We start from the raw sequence: 20678 nt of genomic DNA, 5'->3' as shown, positions 1-20678 counted from the left end.
TAATTTATAAAATTTTTATTTTGGAGAGGTGAGGATCTCGTTATGTTGCCCAGGCTGGTCTTGAATTCCTGGCTCAAGTAATATTCCCACCTCAGATTCCCAAGATGTTGGTATTACAGGCTTAAGCCACCACACCCAGCCTTGCATTGTATATTTCAAAATTACAAAAAGTGAACTTTAAATGTTTTCACGACAAAAAAATAAGTATGTGAGATGGATCTGTTAGTGTGATTTAATCACTCCATAATATAAACATTAATCAAAACATCACATTGTACTGCATAAATATATATAAAATTATTATTGAAATATATATAAAATTACAATTTTTTTAAAAAGAGAGAGAGAGCAAGCCTAAGGATGAGGCAGGTACTGAGAAAAATCACAGAAAAACAAAACCAGATGCTGATGAATTCTAGATTTTACAGTAATGTGAGTAAATGAACCCTGGTATTGTTTAAGTCAGTGTGTTCTGAGGTATCTGATATTTGTAACTAAAGCCATCCTAAATTAGATAAAAAATAAGAACTAGATCATGAAGGACCCTTCAAACATGTTAAGGCATTTGACTTAAAGAGACTAGGAAGCCACTGAAAAGTCTTATACGGAGTAGTAGCATGACTGTTGACCTTCATAAACTTTGACTTTCATCAAAGGGAAGATGATAATCTGAATTTTATAGTTTGGCTTAGTATTTCCTAAGGGAACTCTGGAGAGGAATTCTATAAGTGAATTGATAACATGTTTGTCCATGCATCAATAATAAGTTTTTGCTAACAACTCTCCTACCTAAATGTATTTATAAACACTGCCAAATCTTTCCTCTTACTTATTAACAACACCAACTCAGATTCTAAATAGCAATTATCAGAAAGTTTTTATGGGAAGTTCTCTGCTGCACCCAAACTGTAGAGTCAAGAGTCCTGGAGAACTAAGAACAGCTTTGGTCCTATTGTCCAGGTAGTTTGATTGTGAAAAAGATTCTATTGGTGTCATCCTTGAAACATTTCTTTCCTCTACTCCCCAAGAGTTTTGTTTATTCTATTTCCAAAATGTGCATTTAATCCATGCACTGAACTTGGTCTCCACTGTTACTTCTTTAAGGAAAACTACCATCAGGAACATAAACTATTGAAAATATGCCCTCATTGGCGCTCTATTCCCACACCTACCTGCAGCCAGCATGAGCACTCTAGTGCCAGTTTTCTCCTAATAAAAACTTGTCAATGGTCTCCCAGTGAGCTCAAGATCAAAATCAGAATTCTTAATATGACTTCAAGGATGCTCTAGGATCTGTGCCTCAGCTTCATATCAACCAATGTCATCTTCAGCACTCTCTCCGGCACTCATCATGTGTGAAGTCCAGGACTTCTCTTTGCTCTACAGACACACCACATGTCTCCCCTAAGGACCCTGGGTTAGTGCCCCTGCCTAGCTTCTCTTTGGCCTCCTCCACATTTAGCAAATAATTTTTCTGGATTCAGGTCAATGTAACTTTACCAAGGAGAGGTCTTCTAACCACTTTGCTATATTAAGTCCACATGTTACCTGCTTTCATAGCGCTCCATGCTTTACCTTCATGTCATTTTCACAGTAGCTAATGATATATTTATTTGAGTAATTATAAGTTAATGTCTATCTCTCTCGCTTAACTGTTAACTCCATAAAGTTTCATGGATATGTGATTCTTTATTTGATCCCAGAACCTAGCATAGGGCCTGGCACAATAAGCATTTAATATAAATGAATCAATACACAAATAAATCAGCATGACTCAGTTTGTAATACAAATTTAGTCATGCCTCCTTAGATGTTTCTTTGCCATTCACAAGGTCATTTGCTGAAGAAAAAAGTCCTCAACTGAGCTCTACCATTCACTAGTCATGTGACTATAAAGCAAGTCACTTATCTCTGTAATTTATTCATCTTTACTCAGTTTTCTCCTCTATAATCATAGGTACCAGATTGTTTCTTTTTTAACTCTTGTGAATTGCACAAGTTCTTTAAAAGTGGGTACATTTTTGCCCTTCTTTTAATCACCAGAAGAATAAATTGCTTGCTTTCATTTGATAACAAGTTAACAACTGAACATCACAAAACGTATTTGACAGAAGTCATTTGCATCTTTTCCTTACTTCTTATTCTCCTTGGCATTTTTCTTAAGTAAGAGATTTGCCCAAAATGCATATATGTTGGAATAAGTCTGTGTTACCATGGCAATAACCAGAAATAAAAGCAATGTAAAAAAATGTGTTACAGCCTTTCGATTACAGTCAGGAATGAGATCTAAGGAGAATATCTTCAAAATTAAAAACCTTCCCAAAGTAGAATCAAAATTTCTACTACAATAATGTTTTTGCCTGCAGTCTACCTTTTTCATCCTGACTGTTGACAATCAGCCAGAAATAAATAATCAGAAGTCATTCAAAAATATTTGTATAAAGAAAATATAAATAATGTATGCTCTGTGGGGACTTCTTCCTGCTCAAATTTGGATGGGAGAGTCTCCCACCCAGAAAGAGGCACTTCCTCTTCTGCTTTCTGATGCTCTTTGTTTCAGAAGAATGAAGGCTCAGGGCTACTAGCAGCTGCTGAACTCATGCCTCATGCTGAAAGCAAACTCATAAACCAAGTTAGACATGTTTTCAGCCCCTCTCTTCTCTTAGAGAAAGGTTAGGCCAATCTAAATGCTCAGTGCCAAATCCTAGGCTTTACTGAGGTTTGATCATGTAAAGCAGCCAAAACACTGCTAACAACAGAACATACCATGACGATTAAGACATGGCTCTGCCTTTAAGGAGCACAGAGTCCGATGTGCAGCAGAATCATTTATGACATAGCAGAGGACAGAACAGGGCAGAGGGATAGACAGAGTCATTAGCATAGCGAAGAAAAAGGGGTAAGGAAAGAAGGGCATGGAATTTTTTATAGAAAAATTAATGCTTTGTTGGAATCTTGCAGTACAAGTAGGATTTACCCAGAAAAAAAGGTAGTGGAAGCAGAAGTGACATTGAAGACATTTAACAGGCTGCACAACCTGGGCATTGACTGATTAAGTCTTTACTCTGGTGCAGGGTCTTGAAACCCCACTCCCACCATGACAGGTGTCTGATTTGTTAGACTTGCAGGGAGGGAGCAAAAATTCCTGTAGAAAAAGACACAGTTGTGATAATTCATGTATTTGTATAAAAGCATTTTGATATTTTAACAACTAGTGTATCCATGCTCATGTGTGTTCACTAAATATCTATTCTGATTTGGGGGAGAAACTTATAGACAGCCAAAACCATCTGCACAAAACACAGGGTGCCAAGAGACCATGGAGAGTCTCAAGCTGCTCCAAGTTTAAACCCTGCAGAACTGAGACCAAAGAAGATGATGCTGAGAAGACAGGCAGAGGCCAGTTCCTGAAGAATCCTTTTCCCCAGACTCGGATCATCAAACTGTTTTCAGTTGATGGTAAGACACAGAAGACTTTAATGCAGGTTAGTGACGTGGTTAGAGTCATATTTTAGAAAGATCACTTTGGCCTTAGAATGAGGACTAAATTTGTGAGGAGAAATGTTTGAAAGCGAGAAGACACAGTAAACAAACAAACGAAGACACAGTAAACAAACAAACAAAGACACAGCAAAGGCGGCATCTGTTTCCAGCAGCAGGGCAGAGGAGATTCTCTGAAAGCCCCTCCTGCTCCAATACAACTAGAAACTGGATAAAATGACTAGGATCACAAGACAGAAAGAAAAATTGTCAAAAAATAAAAGAAAAGACAGAAAACTGAAAAGAGTCAGGAGCAGGGAGCTTTCTGAAAGAAAAAGCTGATAACCAGCTCCGGGATCTACAGACCAAGTCCAGGTCCAGCCCCAGCTCACAGAGATGAATCTAAGACCTGCAGTAAGTGGGGTCGGTGTACACTAAAACACCACAGTGTGGACAATTATGCCCAGTCATCCCTATAATCTATCAATTTTTTTCTTATCTGAGGCTACTTATTTAAAAATCCTATGTTTAGTATGGCGATATCTTCCTGTTGAGGAGAATCCTATATAATTATGTAGCAAATTTTTCACATGTTTATTTCCCTGAAATCTATCTTGCCTGCTATTAACATAGTAACTGAATTTTTCTTTTGGTAGTATTTGTCTATTATATTTTATTTTCCTCCTTTTGCTTTAGTTTCTCTACATGTTTATGTTTATTTCTTAAGTAGAATACAGTTACTTATTTTAAAAATCTTTATGAATCTTTCTACTTAAACTAGTGAGCACAGTCTTCTTGTACTTACTGTAATTGGTGACATATTTGGGTATTTTTTACTATCTTGGCTAGCACTTCCTCTTTTCCTTGTTGTTTATGTTTCTCTTCTTCACTTTCTTGCCTTTATTGGGATAATTTAAGTGTATTTCTGTTTAATTTCATACTTTTTTTTCCTTTACTGATTTGGAAGTTGTATGGTTGTTTACTGTTTTGAATAGTTGTCCAACTATTATTTTAGTTACTCTTCGTGGTATGTTACAAAAATGTACAGTCATACACCACTTAACAACAGGAATACATTCTGAGAAATGCACAATTAGGTGATTTTGTCCTTGTTTGAACATCACAGAATGTACTTCCGTGAACCCAGATGATATAGCCTATTATACACTTAGGCTATATGAAAAAGTTATTGCTTCTAGGCTAGAGACCTCTACAGCATGTAACTGTACTCAACACTGTAGGCAATTATAATATAATGATAAGTATTTATTTATCTAAACATGTCTAAACATAGAAAAGGCATAGTAAAATTATGGTATAAAAGATAAAAAATACTACACCTATATAAGGCACTGACCATGAATGGGGCTTGCAGGTCTGGAAGTTGCTCTGGGTGTCAGTATGGGAGTGGAGAGTGAAGTGAAGGCCTAGGACATTAGCGTACACTACTGTAGATGCTATGAACACTGTACACATAAGCTACACTAAATTTATTAAAAATATTTTTCTTTCTTCAGTAATATGTTAACCTTAGTGTAGAGTCCAGATAAGTTAGCAACAATGAAGAAGGGGCCTCAGGGTGGGGGAAAACAATTCTTCTGAGAAATGTCTAACCACAAACAACCAACTTGCACAGCACCTCATTCCCAAATACCTTCTTCTGTACGTAGCCCCAGCAGCATTACCCTATCTGCACATAACCTCTCCAGCACAACCATATAAAACATCCCTCTGGATCCTATCTCTTGGCAGACATCTTTCTCCCTGCTGTACTGCCCATTGCTCTCTTGCAATGTATTTTCTTACTTTCTCTAATAAATCTGCCTTTCTTTACCCATGACTGTCTTTGTAAATTCTTTGACCACCCACAATGCCAGCCCAGCCAGGCACACCCATAACACTTACCTTACTGTAACTTTTTTACTGTATAAACATTTTAATATTTTTTAACTTTTTGTTCTTTGTGATAACAATTAGCTTAAAACACAAAGCCATTGTACGTCTGTACAAAAAACTTTTTTTGTCCTTATAAGCTTTTTTTCTATTTGTAATTTTTTTTCTCTTTAAACTTTTTTTGTGAAAAACTAAGATACAAACACACACTAGCCTGGGCCTATACAGGGTAAGAACCATCAATATCACTGTCTTCCACCTCCAGATCTTGTTCCACTGGAAGCTCTTCAGGGGCAATAACACACATGGAACTGTCATCTCTTGGGATAACAATGCCTTTTTCTGGAATACCTCTTGAAGGACCTGCCTGAGGCTATCTTTTTAAGTAGAAGGAGTACACTCCAACATAATCATAAAAAAATGTAGTATAGTAAATCTATAAACCAGTAACAGAGTAGTTTATTAGCATTATCAAGCATAATGTACTTTTATGTGCATAATTGTATGTGCTAGACTTTCATATGACTGGCATCACAGTAAGTTTGTTCATACCAGCATCACAACAAACACATGAATAATGCATTGCAGTACGTAGGGATCAAGGGAAAGCATCGCCTTTGCCCTCTGAAGGTTTGCTGAAACAATAACTCCAAAAGGCCAGATCAATTGGAGAAAAGGCATACAAAATCTATTAACAGGTACACTGGGAGAACTACAGAGAGATAACCACCCCTCCACACCCTACCCCAAAGCGGTTCAGAAGCTTATAGATGATCCTGACAAGACAGGTAATGGGAGATGGGAGAGAAGAGTAATTCTGTTGAGGGAATTACTAGGGAGAATAAATGAATCAGGGAACAGAGATTAACTTGTATAGTATCTTGTGAAAGAACCAGTTCAGGTGTGGTTATATTTTTGGTCCTACAGGGAGAGGAAGAATAAAACAACTGTATTCCTTGGTGGGTCCAGACATTAGGTGGATAAAGGAATTTAACAACTTTATCCTGTGCTTTAAGAGAGATGGTGAGGGGGTTAAACAGGTCATTGAGACCTTGAGGCTTCCTCAGTTCAGCATGTCAAAGCACCATATTTTGGGGTATGGATTACTGAGTACCAACAACTTTGAGGTTACTATGTCTATGATATCACTAGTTGTCAGCTCTATTACTATCTTATGGGGCCACAGTGTTACATGTGGTCTGTTGCTGACACAGAATGTCATGAAGTGGTACATGACTAAATTTTGTCTTTGTCCTGCTTCCTGGCACAGAGCTCCTAAAACCTTTGGAATTTTCTGAGCAATAGGAAGGTCTTCTGTTGTTCATAATGAGCTCTTTTCAATCACACTTGAGTTTGTACTAATGAGATGACTGAGGATAGATCTCCTGGATTTCTGAGGTTGGGGCTTATCAACAGAAAGACCAAGTGATTAGAGGATTGGAACTTTCAGCCCACCCACCTGAGGAAAGCGAAGAGTAAGCGTTATAAATATCTTTGGACAATGAGATTTAATGGGCTTCTGTGCTGGGGCTGGGAAGGCATGGACACTTCATGCTTCCCCCCTCACTGCACCTACTTTGCCCTAAGCATCTCTTCCACCTGGCTCTTCCTGAATTTCATTGTTTATAATAAACTGGTAAATAGAAGTAAAGAGTTCCCCTGAGTTCTCTGATACATTCTAGCAAATTACCAAACCTGAGAAGGAGCTGTGGGAATTCCCGATTTGTAGCCAGTATGAGAAGTATATAGCTAGAGTGAGAAGTATATAAGGCCTGAGACTTCTGACTAACACATGAAGTGGGGCAGTCTTGTGCGACCAAACCCTTAAATCTGTGGAATTTGATACTAACTCTAGGTAATGTCAAATCTGAATTGAATTGAGTTGAACTGGATTGTATTGAATTAAATTAACTTTATTTGGGTTGAATGGTTGAACTCCCAGTAGGTGTCCAGAGAATTGAAAAGTTTGTTGTTGGTGATGCAAAACACTTCAGACCTTTCAAATGTTGACATGCGTAATGAAGTCTGAAACTAATTAATGTTTTAGCCTCCCAAAATAGGTAAGGGAATTGGGACATAAAATTCTAATCCCCTCCTTATGACTTAGTTGTTATCATTTTTGTTTCCAATTCTTAATTCCTCAACATATACTTATTGTTGTGATCGTTATTATCATTCACAGAATGTTTAAATTTACCTAGAAATTTACTAACATTATTGTTCTCTATTTCTTTTTATATTACATATAAACTTCCTTCTGAGATCATTTTCCTTATTCCCAAAATTTATTTTTTAAAATAACTTTCTAGTTTTCTGTTAATAAACGTTCTGTTTTGGTTCAGTTATTTCACTTGGTGGGATTTAAAGGCAGTGATTGTCCAGTTATTGATGAATGGGAAGACACTAGCAGTCTAAGCCATAAAGTGGCAAAACAATGTTTTATGTTACGACCTGTATTTTATATGAATTCAATGTGTGTTTTAAACAAGACATTGGCTGGACAATTATTATGTAAAGGAGAAATATAAATGCTGTGGGGTGGGGTAGCTGCTTCACAACTGCACTGAGAACTAAAAAAATGTAAGGTGTTTAGTATTCTTGCTTCAAGGCATAGTAAGAAGTACAGGGAAGTTTTATAACTACCCAGAAAAACTTATTTCTTGCAGCTATAGAGCTGGTATAATTTTAAAATTAGATGAAGAGTTGTACCTGGAATTGCTTAACTACAATATAAGTGGAATTTATAGCCTTGCCAAGTCTTGTATGTGAAAAGTGGGACAATTATTGTAAAAGAATGGAAATCTGTGATTAAGGTAAATCTAGATGAATCTGAATATCCCAAACTTTCAAAAGCCAAAGAATTCCCCTTTGTCAGCAGAAACAACTCCTTGTCCCCTATGTGAATAGTATGGTCTTATCCTGCTTGAAAACTCTGTAAGGACCTCACCTATGATCATTATCTTGCCTTAGGATGTCAATTGTCCTTATGCCTAAAAATTGCTACCCTTTATTGTCTCCAGTTGTATATCCGGAGTGACATGAAAACATACCTCAGAAGAGCAAACGCAGAGTTCATTTTATAAGGACAATGATATGGTTTGGCTCTGTGGCCACACCCAAATCTCATGTTGAATTGTGATCACCAATGTTACGGGAGGGACCTGGTGAGCAGTGATTGGATCATGAGGGTGGATTTCCCCCTTGCTGTTCTTGTGATAGTGAGTTCTCTCCAGATATGGTTGGTTGAAAGTGTGTAGTCCATTCCCCTTTGCTCACTTTCTCTCCTGTTGCCATGTGAAGATGTCTTTGCTTCTCTTTCAGCTTCCACCATGATTGTAAGTTTCCTGAGGCCTCCCCAGCCATACCTCCTGTCCAGCCTGTGGAACTGTGAGTCAATTAAACTTCTTTTCTTTATAAACCACCCAGTCTCATGTAGCTCTTTATAACAATGTGTGAACACATTATTACAGACAAGATTTGTACAAAAATATAGTAAAATTTTTCTAATATATATCAACAAAAACTTAGGGAATGTGTGGGAATAGATCCTAAGAATGTCAGGCAAAGGAAGAAGCAGCATAATTTTATATTGGGCAGTTTATCTGTATGGATGTACTTAGCACAAATTCTGTGTTCATTATGCTTGCTCAAACAGCTGGGAATTATTTTACAATACTTGACAGCATTTTTTCTTTATTTGTAAGCAATATTTACAGCATTTGGTGGTGCTATTTTGACCCATGTGCCAAGTAATTCATAAGCTCTCAGTGGTGTCAAAGAGAAAATGCACTGGATAGAATTAAACAGGCAAGCATAACTTTATTCCAGACTATTTCCATAGGAGACAAAGATTGAACTCACCTACACTAAAACAAAAGGCAAAAGGATTTTTTTTTTTTTTTTTTTGAGACAGAGTCTCACTTTGTTGCCCAGGCTGGAGTGCAGTGGTGCGATCTCGGCTCACTGCAAGCTGCGCCCCCTAGGTTCATGCCATTCTGCTGCCTCAGCCTCTGGAGTAGCTGGAACTACAGGCGCCCGCCACCTCGCCTGGCTAATTTTTTGTATCTTTAGTAGAGACGGGGTTTTACCGTGTTAGCCAGGATTGTCTCGAACTCCTGACCTTGTGATCCGCCCGCCTCGGCCTCCCAAAGTGCTGGGATTATAGGCGTAAGCCACTGCGCCCGGCAGGCAAAAGGATTTTTAAGAAGCTAGGTAAGCTAGTGGAAGTACTGACGACTGAAGGATGTTGGGGGGAATTGGTAAATGGGATTGGGCCGTCTGTGTTTGCTGATTGCAGGAGCATCACTGTTAGGCTCCTACCCTCCCAGAGATAGGGGTGGTATGTCTTTTAATAATTACCTTTCAAGGGGATGCATCCCAAGTACTTGAGTAAGACTTTCCTGGACTGTAAAGCTGGCAGGAGGTTAAGAGAAGATTTATATCTCAAAGTACCAGAAAAAGAATTAACAATTGCAAGTTTTTGAAAGTAAATGTGCTGAAAGAAAGGAAAGAAAGAAAGAAAGAAAGAAAGAAAGAAAGAAAGAAAGAAAAGAAAAGAAAAGAAAAGAAAAGAAAAGAAAAGAAAAGAAAAGAAAAGAAAAGAAAAGAAAAAATTAGGGTCCACTAGTGAAGTAGAAATATTTCTAGCCAGCCACAGTGGCTCACGCCTGTAATCTCAACACTTTGAGAGGCTGAGGCAGAAGGATCACTTGAGCCTAGGGGTCTGAGATCAGCCCAGGCAACATAAAGAGACCCCCATCTCTACAAAATTTAAAGAATAAAAAATAAGCTGGGTATAGTGGCACATTCCTGTGATTCCAGCTTACTCAGAAGACTGAGGTGGGAGGATTGCTTAAGTCTAGAATGTCGAGGCTGCAGTGAGCTGAAATTGTGCCACTGCGCTCCAGCTTGGGTGACAGAATGAGACACTATCTGAAGAAGAAAGAAGAAAGAAAGAAGGAGGAGGAGGAGGAGGAAGAAAGAATGAGAAAGAAAGGAAAAGGAAAAGGAAAGAAGAGAAGGAAAGGAAAGGAAAGGAAAGAAGGAAAGAAAGAAGAAACTTATCTAAAGTTTAGTCAAACTGAGGCGAATATCTTGGTCAATGGGCCCTGAGCAAGAGGATCTCTCTTGCTATTTCAGGCTGTAAGTAATCAACTCCATCACTGGGAACTTAGGAGCCCATAGGCCTGATACAGCATGAAGTATATGGAGCAAACAGGATGTTATAGGGAGAAAGTATTATTAGAAGAGTTTCAGTGCAATCCTCTAAGATTTTGTAGCAAAGCTATGCCATCACTGACAAATTACTCTTCTTTTGATTAACAGCTCCTGACTTAGTATTAGGTTTTGGTAGAGTCAGAGTAGATAACCACAGGCTCAAGAGTGAATACGCAACCTAAGTGCTGCCTCTTGAAGTTATTGTCAGCTGACCACAAAGTCATAAAATCAGACTTGCATAGCAGGATTCTGTCAACATAGGACCAAGATTGGTTACAAGTGATGGTTTTGTTTAATCAAAAGTTTTGGGGATACTTAAATCTAGTGGCACATGATTTATTAGTGTTGAACCCTAATGGAATTCTAACCATGGTGAGCAATGTTCTTGCTAATAATAAATTATTAGGATCAGTGAATTGTAAGGAACAAGCTAATTATAATAGTAAAGTCTTTAATCGATTAGCAGAATTTTCAAAGTCTGACAGATTTAAGGAAACACTCTCTTATGTCTGAAAACTTAAAAATCATCTCTGGCCATACCACCTGGAACATGCTCAATCTCGTCTAAAAACTTAAATATCACTTCTTATTTTTTGATGTCCACAACCAGTTCAAGTCAAGAAGACTTACGCGAGTTTCATGCATGGCTTTTCTTCAAAGATTTTGCCCCATTGGTATTACCATTAGCGATAAGTCCCTGATAGTTCAAGGAACTGCTCCTTATGTAGTCAGTATGCTTTCAGGTGGTAATAACATTCAGCACCAGACCTCTGTACTACTTTCTATTCATTCATTTAACTCATGTTTTCCAATCAACTTTTTTTTTTTTTTTTTTTTTTTTTTGAGATGGAGTCTCGCTCTGTCGCCCGGGCTGGAGTGCAGTGGCGCAATCTCGGCTCATTGCAAGCTCCGCCTGCCGGGTTCACGCCATTCTCCTGCCTCAGCCTCTCCGAGTAGCTGGGACTACAGGCGCCCGCCACCACGCCCGGCTAATTTTTTGTATTTTTTAGTAGAGACGGGGTTTCACCGTGGTCTCGATCTCCTGACCTCGTGATCCGCCCGCCTCGGCCTCCCAAAGTGCTGGGATTACAAGCGTGAGCCACCGCGCCCGGCCTCCAATCAACTTTTTAAAAATGCCTCTGATCCCCAGGTACTACGTGTTATTGTGGATACAGAGACCAAAAGATATCACCCTTGGAAAGGTGGAATCACAGACTAAGAAAGAAAATAGGCAGGTAAACAAACCCACCTTCATTTTGTTTTCAAGACTGGCTAAGAGGATTATGTATTATGTCCAAAATATGCACATCATGTACAATTTCAGTACCCATTTTAATCCTGCTTCTCATGTCAGGTGTCAGAGTAGTGACTTTCAACCCAGCATTGATTAAACAAGACAGATATTCATGAAATCATGCCAAAGCAGTATGATGTAGCATACCCACAGGTCTATATATCACAATGTATGCACTTATCCTAATCATAGACACTGACTAAGCATCTATGCTGGGCCAGTTATACGGATAGAGAGACATGATTCAGAATATTCAAGAAAGATTTTGAACAACTTTCCTCTTTTCAATCCACATTCTAGTCCAACTCCTATCCTGTATCTCTGCTCCCTTTTGTAGCAAGATTCCTCAAACTACATACCTATGTGTGCACTCTACTTTTCTTCTCCAATTCTCTCTCGAACTCTCTCCAAAGAGACTTTAACTCTGCAACCCCCCGGACACAGATATTGTCAAGGTTCCCAGTAATCTCTATGTTGCTAAATCCTGTGGTCAATTTGTTTCCTCACCTAACTTGTCTTAAATGCATAATGCACGTTTTTCTTTTTTTCTGGAAACACTTTCTTAACTTGGCTTAAGCCAAGTTGCTGGCTGTTCCTTTACAATCTCCTTTCCTTTTTTTTTTTTTTTCCTCATCTGCTCCACCTCTAAGTGCTGCTGATCCCAGGGCATGGTCCTTGGCCCTCCCCTGTGTTGATGGGCATTTGAGTCATTTCTACCTTTTGGCTATTGTGACGATTGCTCACTGCCTATGTGATCTTCAGTCACATGCCTATAAATAGTACCTACATTGTTTCCAATTTTATATTTCACCTGAATTCCAGATTTGTGTATCTAACTGCCTACTCAACATTTCTATTTGCATGTCTAACCACTATGTCAAACTTAATGTCTCCAAAATTGAGCTCCTCTGTCTTCTCACCTTCACCCCCTCTGCACCTGTTTCACCAAAACTAGCTTCTCCTGCAGGCTTCCCCAGCTCAATTAGTGAAAATTTCACTCTTACATTTTCTGAGTCAATAACCTTGGACTTATTTTAGACTTCTCAGTCTTCCTACATTTCACATCTGATCCAACAGCAGACCCTGCTGGCTCTACCTTCAAAAATATATCCACACCCTGACTCTTCTCCTCACATCCACTTCCATCACTGGTCCAAGCCTTCATCATCTTCACCTGGAATACTGTAAAGGCCTCCTGTTTTTTTTTTTTTTTTTTTTTTTTTGAGACGGATTCTCGCTCTGTCGCCCAGGCTGGAGTGCAGTGGCGCAATCTCAGCTCACTGCAAGCTCTGCCTCCTGGGTTCACGCCATTCTCCTGCCTCAGCCTCTCTGAGTAGCTGGGACTACAGGCGCGCGCCACCACGCCCGGCTAATTTTTTGTATTTTTAGTAGAGACGGGGTTTCATCATGGTCTCGATCTCCTGACCTCGTGATCTGCCCGCCTCGTTCTCCCAAAGTGCTGGGATTACAAGCGTGAGCCACCGCTCCCGGCCAAGGCCTCCTTTCTTATGCTCTTAACCTGTGCAAATTCTTCTCTGAAGCCAGCAGGATCCTGTGAAAATGAGAATTTCTTTTTTCTGCTCTGCTGCTCTAAACCTGCCTGCAGCTTCCCTTTTCACTCAAGTCCTTAGATTGGTTTGCAAGGCCCAATGGTGTCTTCTCGCAATTCCTCACCCATTACTACCTAGTTTTATCTCTTGCTTCTCCCTCTGTCACTCTTTTCAGTCACACTGGTCTCCTTACTCTTCCTGGGACACTCCAAATGCATTCCCATCTCAGGGCATTCACATATGCTGTTCCTTCTCAATGGGAAACTTACTAAAACACAAGCATTTTCACCTTATGAGCAAAGCCTGCCCTTGCCACCATATATAAAGTAGCAATATTTCCCATCTACTTCACACTCTGTTCTCCCACCTTATTTTATTTTACTCTATGACACTAACCATCTGACACATTCTTTTTTTTTTTAATTGCCTGACTTCCTCCTTGGAGTATCAGCACCAAGTATGAAGGTATATTGTCTGCATTGTGCTTGGTTTTATCCTAAAACAACGCTGGCACAGACTAGATGCTTAATTGACATTAACTGCATGAATGAACAACTTGAGACAAGTGAAACTTCCAGCTCTATCTGGGAAGATGGATAGAATTTAGATAGTAATGGAATGTATTACCCTTCCACATAAGTATACATAAGTGCCATTTGGAAAATATAAACACTATACTAATAATTTAAAGATGGGATAGCAGAGCAGAGGAGTGAGCCTCAAGAGAGGTGATTAGCCACGGAAAATGCAGGCTTTTGCTAAAGAATATCTTTCAAACACTTCTTAATAATTTTTATAACGAAAATACAAGGGTTTGATTTGTATGTCTCATAAAAATTTTGTCAGACCAAAGTGGCAGCATTACTGCTGAAGCCACATCTATGAGAACATACAGTTCCTGGAGCACATAAGAGTCCAACCATTAGGAATGGCCTCTCCTCTGAGAATCACCCAGTAGAACCCAACCAGACAAAGACTTAACAATCTCTTCAGATCAAGGCTGTCCAAACTTTGGGTAAGCCAAAGTGAGTATCTATTGCTCTTTCTCCATGCAACCATGCAACATTGGCTTTCTCCTCCCAGAGCCACCCAAAGACAATCTTGGAAGTTGGGACAGGGAGATGTGTTTTGCTAGTGCACACTTATTTTCCATGTGTACAGAGAGAGAATGGGGGCATCCCTGTACATAATCGCATTAACCATATTTTGTAGTTTTTCTATCTGATGATTTGTTGCTTGATGTAATGCCTATGTGACATGGCTGAATTTCTACCCTGCCTTAACTCTGCTTAATCTTAAGAAACAAGATATCTATGATTAAAAAAAAAAAAAAAGTTCCTTGTATAACTAGACCAGCTGAGACTGGCTAGAACCAAAATAGCCCACCAAATGACTCCAAAAAGATCTCAGACTTCATTATAATTTCATTTCCATGCTAAGTGACATTCCCACCAGTGCCATGACAGTTGACAATTGCCATGACAACAAACAGAAGAAGCCATAAAAAGATAAAAAGGAAGGCAGCACTCTAGCTCTGAGAAGTTCACTGCCCATTTCCAGAAAAGATATGAATATTCCTCCCCTTGCTATTAACGTCCAACTCCTTCATTAGAGATACCCTATATTTAACCCCCTTGCCCCTCGCTAGTTAAGAAGTTGATTTCTGAGCTATACTCTCAATTCTCAATTCCATGGCCATTGAATAAATCTTGCTCTGCTTGATGCTCACTTTTGGTTGCATGTATTGGCTTCTTGATACCAAACAGAGAAAGACCCCGTCTTTTGGGGGACCAGCCTTATCAGTAACATTTTGATGTCTGAGGTTTTGCTGATTAGGGAGAGACTGCCCCTCCAGTGGTTAGCAGACCCCTAGAGATAGATAGCAAAGGGGTTTCTCATCAAGTGTGCCTTCATATGCAAACTAACCAGTTAAAAGCCCACACCCCTCATCTGCCTCTTCTTGCAGCATGGATACTATCACCCCTCCTTAGTCAACCCAGGGCTAGGGATCAGACAACTGGAGATAGGGTAAGGGCCTACCCTCCAGCTGACTGAAATCATTCAAACTAGCCAACCCTGAACCTGCTTAGCCTGCTTACCTTGCCTCACCAATTCCTTCCCCTGAAAACCACAATAATGCCTTTTCTGAAGTGTCCTCCCCTCTCTCTGCCTGTGACCAACCTCAGTGTTCTCTCTCGTGGCCCTACAGGGCAAGGTTCCCTCCTTTTGGAAACTGTGAGTACTAAACTATCTTTTCAATGACAATTGTGTTCTCACCTTCTGGCCTCATTATTCCTGAATACAAACGAAATCCTGGGTACATTTTTAAACAATCATTTACCTTTCTTATGCTTAAGAACTAAACTATCTACTCAGACATTTTGCAATTGTATGTCAATGCAAGTGTCCTAAAACAAAGTGACATCCTTTCCTCCTGATATTGGGTTGGCTGTACAGAAATGATCACAAATTCTTATAAAACTCATCCCAGCAGTGCTTCAAGCTGACACAATTTCAAAGCCCGACAGTGCCCCTTTGAACTTGCCTCACGCAAAACGTAGACTGCTTTATCCATGAACCTGCTTAGCAGTTGCACCAGCATTGCTCTACTCAATGACTTCTCTGTCACCTCTTCTTCACTTAATCCTTACTCTTTCTGTCACTAGCAGATCCATCTCTACTTAGCTCCACTCCTCCATCTCACCGCCCCCACACTTCTTTCCTACTCCCACCCCTGCCTGCCCTTAATGCAGCCCCAGGGTGCCCTGTGCAGTATCATTTGTGATTGTGAGGCAGGAGAGGGTCTGGTGCTCACATCTGTTAAGGCAAAGCTGACCTGTAAGTGCATGGCCTCCTAGGTAAATCAGGTATAGCCAGAAATAACCCCAATTATTAGAGACATTATTAAAACTAAGAAACTAGGCAACTTCTGTCCTGAATCTGCCCAACAATTATCTCAGGAGACAGTAAAACTGAAAAGACATCACACATCCTAAATTGCTATTTGTGTATGTAAACGGAGCATGGGTGGGTGGTTCTAGAGTGAGAGCTCGTGTCTCACATGAAGCCAAATACAGTTACAATTGAACTTTTTCCCTGCCTTTTTTTTTTTTTTAGCAAAAATGAAGACAAATGTCTTTACAATATAGAGTTCTGAATTTAAGCATTAATTAATTTTGTAGGATATGTTAACATCCAAAGGTTACTCTCACTAATGATTTACTCTCAATATGACAAGAAAATGCCAAGATCCTTTGAAATCAGCCATGGAACATGGCTATTGCCCTTTTCGTGTAAGGTTGCCAATTCTCCAAAGGATGCTCATCATCTGCCAGGTTATGCTTATGGAAGGCTGTCATTTCAGATGCCCCTTAGAACCTCATCCCTCAATTGTTCTACTTTTGATTGATCCTTGGCAATCTGCTTAGAAGGATGCAAAACATCTACAAAGAAAGATGTTGACAGGGCAGTGTGGCGAGGTGGGTGACTTTTCTACATATTATTTATATTATCCAAATCATTTGAAACTGGGGTCTTAGCAAAATAGCTGGAAGTACACTATATGGAAGAATTCTACTCTGGCCTCTAGAAAACAGATGTAAGATTCTGTCTATTTCCATTTTAATTGGATAGCTTTGATTGAGTTGATTTGAATAAAATTTGACAGACTGACCAGTGTTTTGGCTAAGTTAATACATGGTTTGGAAAACACTTTCTGTGCTTCATTTTTCTCATGGAGATAACAGTGGCTCTTAATTTAAATAGCTGTTGAGAAGATTGAAAGAGAAATTCATGAAGAGTACTTAAAACACAGCCTGGAGCTTAGTAAGTGCTCAATTAATATTAGCTATTAATATGCATGCTGCCTGCAATGGATTATTGCTAAGCATCTGGATTTCTCAAGATCCTTTCCAAATATAACTAGGATTTCTAAGTTATTTAGAATAGGTTGGAATCTGAGCCATCTGAAATGACCTATATATAGTCAATCAGTTGACTGCTATGTCCTGAGTGGCCTCTGTATACAAAGCAAGATAGTTTGAAATGGAGAAATTGTATCAGAAATAAAAACACAATATCTATCAACAAAGCACACACAAGTTAATTGCCAGATAAAACTTCCCAGCCCTAGAAGAGTTTTTCCAAATGAAAGTATTTTTAAACACTTATAACACTCCCAAGTTTTATGACTGTAATCTGCTCAGTAAAAGGAGGATGGAGAGAACATAGAATACCATTGTCTTTCTAGCCTGTAGAAAGTTTCAGACCCTTTTTCTTAGAGTTTAGCATCAAGGAAAAATATGTGTCTTTTCTCATGGATGAACAGTATACTTACTTTCATTATAAAGTTAAAAAGATTATAGCCTTTTGAAACTAGAGAGTCCTGGATTGAAATTCCATTTCCACTCTTCGTTTCCTGTGTATAAATTGTGGATAACAACAGCTCTCTCAAATGAGTGAGATGGGAATTCCTTGAGATATTATGTATTTTAAAAACCTAGCATAGTGTGAGGCATAGACTAAGGACATGACAACTTTCACTTTTCTATGACTTCTTTCCTTCTTTTATATAATTTGTCTTTCCTTTCTTCTTTTTTTTTTCTTAATTTGTCAGTAGGCTTCAGGTAGAATTCAATGCTGAATCACAGTAATTTTTTTATTTAGGTTTTAGGGTACATGTGCACAATGTGCAGGTTTGTTACATATGTATCCATGTGCCATGTTGGTTTGTTGCACTCATTAACTCGTCATTTAGCATTAGGTATATCTCCTAATGCTGTCCCTCCCCCCTCCCCCCACCCCACAACAGTCCCTGGAGTGTGATGTTCCCCTTCCTGTGTCCATGAGTTCTCATTGTTCAATTCCCACCTTTGAGTGAGAACATGCGGTGTTCGGTTTTTTGTCCTTGCGATAGTTTACTGAGAATGATGTTTTCCAGTTTCATCTATGTCCCTACAAAGGACATGAACTCATCATTTTTTATGGCTGCATAGTATTCCATGGTGTATATGTGCCACATTTTCTTAATCCAGTCTATCGTTGTTGGACATTTGGGTTGGTTCCAACTCTTTGCTATTGTGAATAGTGCCGCAATAAACATACGTGGAATCACAGTAATATTAGCTTTTCCTTGGTTATATTTCTGCATTTCTCTACATCAGAAATATTCAAACTAGGATCCATGAATGGACTTAAAGGAGTCCATGAAGAATCCCTCATATGCTGTTTAAGAGATGGAACTCTCGCTCTGTCACCCAGGAGTGCAGTGACACAATCACAGCTCACTGCAACCTCAAACTCCTGAGCCCAAGCAATCCCCCAGTCTTGGCCTCTCAAGTAGCTGGGACTACAAGAATGCACAATCATATTCGGCTACTTTTAAAAATTTTTTGTAGAGACATGGTCTCATTAAGTTGACCAGGCTTATCTCAAAATGCTGGGTTCATGCTATCTTCCTGTATCAGCTTTCCAAAGTGCTGAATTGCAGGCATGAGCCCCTGCACCCCACACCCTCACGTTTTGATTCTTATGTACTATGTGTTTAGGCTCATTATTCTGGAAAGAAGGCCCATAACTCATCATCAAAGATGCCAGTGTACAAAAAACTTTAGGAATAAATGTTCAAACTTTTTCTTTTTTTCTCGTTTGATTTTTTAGAGACAGTGTCTCTCTCAGTCACTCAGGCTGGATGTAGTGGCACAATCAGAGCTCACTGCAGTCTTGAACTCCTGGACCAAAGCAATCCTCCCAACTTAACCTCCTAAAGTTGTTGAATTATAGGCGTAAGCCACAGCACCAGCCAAAATGGTTTTTCATCTTCTGTTTCTACTATAATTATTTCAGGTTTTTTCATATCAGTTGATATGGTTTGGCTGTGTCCCCAACCAAATTTCCTCTGGAATTGTAGGTCCAATAATCCCCACATGTTGTGGGAGGGACCCAGTGGAAGGTAATTGAATCATCAGGGTGGGTTTATCCCATGCTCTTCTCATGATAGTGAATAAGTCTCATGAGATCTGATGGTTTTATAAAGGGCAGTTCTCCTGCACATGTTCTTTTGCCTGCTGCCATGTAAGACATGCCTTTGCTCCTCCTTCACTTTCTGCCATGATTGAGGCCTCCTCAGCCATGTGGAACTGTGAATCCATGTGGAATTTTCCTTTATAAATTACTTGTATTGAGGCCTCCTCAGCCATGTGAAACTGTGAGTCCACTTTCCTTTATAAATTACTCAGTCTCAGGTATGTCTTTATTAGCAGTGTGAGAACAGATTTAGGATTTAGGAAAGGCAAATGTTAATATTAAGTAACTAATTAATATAACAAATAGGTGCTATTTCCATTCTTGTTGTATCAATTTCTCCTTTCTACTTAACAACAATCAGGTCTATGTGAAAAACAACCAGAATGGTTTGCTGTTACCTCTGCTTTTGCTACATAATTCATAACTATCAATTATTTGGAGATTTCTTGCTGCTGCCAAATGTTTTATGCTTTTCCTGAGGCCATGAAGTAGTAAGCAGAAGTAAAATGAATTTGTCTTGGCGTCCCCTATCACACGGCCTATCCCAGAAACATGTATGTTTATTTGAATCAATTTTTTTATTAAAATCATAATCCATCCTTGCCATATATAAAACATATATAGTAAGATAAACATATTTTCAAACAATAGTGACATCTAAGTTACTTCACAAAGTGGTTTTTTTGGTGAAAATGTTTTTCATTATTTATTCAATTAATATTAACAAAGGGGGCCAGGCACAGTAGTTTACACTTGTAATCCCAACACTCTGGGAGGCAGAGGCGGGCCGATCACCTGAAGTCAGAAAGGTGAGACCAGCCTGGCCAACATGGTAAAACCCCATCTCTATTATAAATACAAAAATTAGCCAGGTGTGGTGGCACACACCTCTAGTCCCAGCTACTCGGGAGGTGAATCGCTTGAACTGAGGAGGCGGAAGTTGCAGTGAGCCAAGAACACGCCACTGCACTCCAGCCTGGGCAACAGCGACAGTGAGACTCTGTCTCAAAAAAAAATAAAATAAAATAAAATAAAATAAAATTAATAATAATAATGAAGGTATTATTATGGGCCTAGAACTGTGTTAGTACTGCATATAATTGGAGGGCAACTTTTTTTTTTCAGTTTTGTTGAGGTATAATAGAGAAATTAAATTATGTATGTTTAAAGTATACTGTGTGATGATTTGATATACATATGCATTGTGAAATGATTACCAA

The 20678-nt window shown here is 39.1% G+C and overlaps 1 long non-coding RNA gene across 4 annotated transcripts in view; it reads right to left on the bottom strand.

Moving 5' to 3' along the window:
• Positions 1-20678, bottom strand: part of LOC134736216 (uncharacterized) — a 361707-nt gene that overhangs the window by 270218 nt on the left and 70811 nt on the right. The window contains exon 2 of one of the 4 annotated variants that reach the window (XR_010120090.1): positions 1173-1380. The exons of the other annotated variants lie outside the window; for them this stretch is intronic. This is a non-coding gene — a long non-coding RNA (uncharacterized lncRNA). The remainder of the gene's footprint in view (positions 1-1172; positions 1381-20678) is intronic. 4 annotated transcript variants of the gene reach the window in all.

This window comes from Symphalangus syndactylus, chromosome 3, assembly GCF_028878055.3.
Source record: "Symphalangus syndactylus isolate Jambi chromosome 3, NHGRI_mSymSyn1-v2.1_pri, whole genome shotgun sequence".
Taxonomy (NCBI): Eukaryota; Metazoa; Chordata; class Mammalia; order Primates; family Hylobatidae; genus Symphalangus; species Symphalangus syndactylus.
The sequence above is the reverse complement of the archived record's forward strand: the minus strand, read 5'-3'. Positions and strand labels throughout refer to the sequence as shown.